We start from the raw sequence: 5068 nt of genomic DNA on the forward strand, positions 1-5068 counted from the left end.
GGCTTAATCTTTGAGACAAGCATATGACTACTGGCAGGATCAACCAGGGAACTATTTGTATTTATAATATTAAATATATAATAATATACATGATATTTTTGTTTTCTTATTATAAGAAAAAAAATTTTCATACAATAATTATTAATATATAATAATATTATTACAATTTCATTTTAAATATCAGATGGTCTCACCCATTACTGATATAAATTTTTTTTTTTTTATATCTCTATTGTTTTAAAATTAATAGAAAAAACATATGAGATATATATATTATTATTAATTTTTTTTTTTTTCAAATATATATTTTATTATGTCATTTATATAATTTTTTTGCTTTTACAAAAAGAAATATATAACATGTTATTCATAATAAATATTATTGAATAAAAAAAAAAAAAAATAATTATGATTTTTGTCAGACCATCACCAAATGGGTCTTAAAATATTTCAAACATTTTCTCATACTCGTCGCTAGATTGAAAGCGTCATTTATTTTTTAATTTTATTTAAAAAGTTAATTTTAAATAAAAAACGTTATAATAACACTTAATATTCTCGCTTGGTATGAGGTGAGTCAATGTAATATTATTTATAAAAATAATTTTTATATAAATATTGTGTGCTCATATGGGAGTGTAAAGTTTAAAACTTATAACCCATGAACTTGCTTTGACAAAAAAATTTATATGTTATTCTATTTATAATCAATAATTTAATAAAAAAAAATTTTTTTTTAAATATTGATATAAAAAGATATACATATAGAGGTTTTTTTACAAAATTCTCATTAATTTTTTTACAAAAATAATAATACAATATTTAATATCAAAATAATCCAAACTGATTACCATCCAGACTATTATCAATATATATAAGATTGTATTATTATTCATTTCAATACATATTTATTAAAACTGAGATAAAATTTCATATATTAATAAATATGCATGTGTAAAAAAAAAAATTTTTATATAATAATTGAAAATGTTTTTGCTATTATTTTGTATACATACATTAAATAATTGATAACAATTTAATACAATGTACACCTAAAAAATAATAACAGCATATACATATTCGAAACATTACTAGCAAAAAAACCAAAATACAATATTAAATATCAAAATAAACCAAACTGATTACCATCCAGAATATTTTGAGTATATATATATATAATTTTGTATATTTTGCGTTCATGTTAATAAAATATATAAATGATACATATTTGAAAAGTGTTATTCTTCTTTCTGTTTTTTCGTAATATCATGGTGTCCATAGACATGCAAAAGCGTCATACCAAGCCATATACATACCTACACCACCTTTGTTGAATGATACACGAACAGTATGAAAATTAAACAACATATTCAATATCATTTTATATTATACTAAAATAAATGTTATTCTATTAAGAAAGTGTATATTTTTAAATTTGGCATTCATTACATAGTCAAAATACAATAATAATATAGATGATACATATACGATAATTGTTATTTTTCTTTCTGTTTTTTCGTGATATCATGGTGTCCATAGAATTGCAACGACGTCATACCAAGCCATATACAACTCTACACCACCTTTGTTGAATGATACACTTAGAGTATGAAAAATAAACAAATTATACTATATCATACTATATCATATATGTAAGACTGTTGAACATAATACCACAAAATACACTATTTCATATAGATATACATTCATTCTTGTCAACATAAAAGTACGTTATAAATGATACATATACAATAAGTTTTATTCCTCTTTCTGTTATTCCGTAATATCATAGTGTCCATAGAATTGCAACGACGTCATACCAAGCCATATACAACTCTACACCACCTTTGTTGAATGATACACGGACAGTATGAAAAATAAACAACCTATTCTATACCATTTAATATCATACTAAAACATGAAACAAATGTTATTCTATTAAAAAGTGTATTATTTTATTATATTTAGTATTCATTACACAGTCAACATACATAAATGATACATATACGATAAGTGTTATTCCTCTATCTGTGCATCCGTAATATCATAGTGTCCATAGAATTGCAACAACGTCATACCAAGCCATATACAACTCTACACCACCTTTGTTGAATGATACACGGACAGTATGAAAAATAAACAACTTATACTATACCATACTATATCATATGTGTGAGACTGCTGAACGTAATACCACTAATACACTGTTATACATAGATATACATTCATCTCATTAACTTACACGCACTATCCATCATATATATTAAAGACATTACACCCGGTGCTTCAAACTCAAAATATGATAATGTTTAAAATGGCTTTAAACATCATAAACTTTACAGAATAATCAAAATTTAAAGAAAAAAATTTTTAAAAAAAAATTTTTTTCAGCTAAAAATTTTTATTTTGGGACCAAAAAAATTTTTTTTTGCTTTTATCATATTTTAATTAAATGAAATTTATGCATTATAATAAATTATTCAATAAACATTAATAATTATAATAAATTATTAAAAAATTTTTGGAATTAATGCAAATTTTTAGAAAAAAATGTATATTTTTTTTTTATATACAAATCGTACATGTTATATTGCGACAGGGTACCGGTATAATACATGTGATACATATGTAGATTTTCGAAAAAAATTTTATCCTTTTAAATGGTCCTAAATACTATATAAAGGTAAAATATATAGAATTTTTCGGGATTCATTAAAAAATTTTAGGGAAAAAATTTCATTTTATTTTATATACAAATCGTACATGTTATATTGCGACAGGGGTACCGGTATAATACTTGTGATACATATGTAGATTTTCGAAAAAAATTTTATCCTTTTAAATAGTCCTAAATACTATATAAAGGTAAAATATATAGAATTTTTCGGGATTCATTAAAAAATTTAGGGAAAAAATTTCATTTTATTTTATATACAAATCGTACATGTTATATTGCGACAGGGGTACCGGTATAATACATGTGATACATATGTAGATTTTCGAAAAAAATTTTATCCTTTTAAATAGTCCTAAATACTATATAAAGGTAAAATATATAGAATTTTTCGGGATTCATTAAAAAATTTTAGGGAAAAAATTTCATTTTATTTTATATACAAATCGTACATGTTATATTGCGACAGGGTACCGGTATAATACATGTGATACATATGTAGATTTTCGAAAAAAATTTTATCCTTTTAAATAGTCCTAAATACTATATAAAGGTAAAATATATAGAATTTTTCGGGATTCATTAAAAAATTTTAGGGAAAAAATTTCATTTTATTTTATATACAAATCGTACATGTTATATTGCGACAGGGTACCGGTATAATACATGTGATACATATGTAGATTTTCTAAAAAATTTTTATCCATTTAAATGCTTCTAAATACTGTATAATGCAAATATATATAATAATTTACAGAATTAATACAAAATTTTTATTGTACAAATTCACATTAATAGTTAATTGGTTTAAAAAAAAATTTCAATACACAATGGGAATCAGGGCTATTTTATTGGAACTTATTTATAATTAATTCATAATATATTTTTCTATATAAATTGATTAATTGTTTTTACATTCACCGTGTAAACGTATACACCATTCAAGTAACATAAAAAAAAAAAAAAAAAAAAAAATTATTATTATATTCTAGTAATACATAATAGTTATTCGCTAAAAAATATTTAATAGACAATAAAAATCTGACTATTCTGTTGTGAACTTATAAATTATTGATTCAAAATATATTTCTCTACCTAAATTTATTAATTGTATACACGCCCCCATGTACGTTGTTCAAGTCATATATTATTTTGCATAAGGATTACAAATAAATATTATATAATAAATAAGAGTTAATAAAAATTTAAAATTTATTATCCATTTTAAATTTATCAGCTAAATAAATATTTTTACATTCTTTTAAATTATTACTTTTTATTGTATTAAGAGTATATATCTAGTTTTATTAATCTTAATCCTTTTACAAGCACTAATATTATTTATACATAATATATTTTTATTTTATGTATGGAAAGCATAACTTGCTAAATACATCCTAACAATTTAAAAACTTTTCATTTGATTAATATTATTTACAATAGCTAATATTAATAGAATCTGAATAATCAAAATTATTTCTTTAAATATATGAATTCCGAATGTAAGTGTCCATCATAATACTTCATTAAGTTTATATTTGGCTAGCAACCTGTTATGCATAAATTGCTTTAAAGGTTGCCTACTAAACATATTATAATTATAATTATTAACAATTTTTGTCAATTGCGATTGCATTTTTTAGTATAATCAATGGTAGCGATTATAAGTAAAAACAATTAAAATCATTATAATAATTGTTAGCGATTATAATCAATATTGATAAGATGGAAACAAAAAGTGTTTATTCATAAAAAAAGCTCTTTAATTTATTACATTTAAAAACAAAAATTTTCTAACATAATAAATTAAAGAGCATTTATTATCAATACCATTTCTTACCATAATCGACTAAAAATATTATTATAACTAATAACTTTATTTATAAATAAGCAACCATTTTATTATTAATAGATTTAATAATATTAATTGTAAATTATAATAATAATCATTATTATTAATATTATTATTATGAATAGTTATTATTATTAATATTATTACATTTATTAGTAATAATAGATGACAGTGCTTATTATCAAAAGCCGTTCCATTTATAAGTATTATGGTTAGCATTAAATATTTATAAGTTCAAATATTTTCGTTAGCATTTATTATAAATATTGTTAAGTTATATTTAGTTTGCTTTAATTTTTATTCATAAAAAAAGCTCTTTAATTTAATAAAGAGCAAATATTATCATAATTATTTATAATTATTATTATCAATAACATTTATTATTAATATTCATTATAATTATTATTATTATTATTATTTTTAATATTATTATTATTATTATAAATTTATTGATAAAAAAAGCCTCTAGTAAAAGAGGCTTTAAAATAAAATGATAAAAAAAGCCACTTGTATAGAAGAGGCTTAAAAATTTTTTTTTTGAA

At 20.8% G+C, this 5068-nt stretch overlaps 1 non-coding gene across 1 annotated transcript in view; it reads right to left on the minus strand.

Annotated features, from left to right (window-relative positions):
- LOC123304729 overlaps positions 1–50 on the minus strand; it is a 2156-nt gene extending 2106 nt beyond the window's left edge. The window contains exon 1 of the ribosomal RNA XR_006536719.1: positions 1–50. This exon is cut by the window's left edge and continues 2106 nt beyond it. This is a non-coding gene — a ribosomal RNA (small subunit ribosomal RNA).
- Between the last annotated feature and the right edge of the window lie 5018 nt (positions 51–5068).

This window comes from Chrysoperla carnea (assembly GCF_905475395.1).
Source record: "Chrysoperla carnea chromosome X unlocalized genomic scaffold, inChrCarn1.1 SUPER_X_unloc_85, whole genome shotgun sequence".
Classification (NCBI taxonomy): Eukaryota; Metazoa; Arthropoda; class Insecta; order Neuroptera; family Chrysopidae; genus Chrysoperla; species Chrysoperla carnea.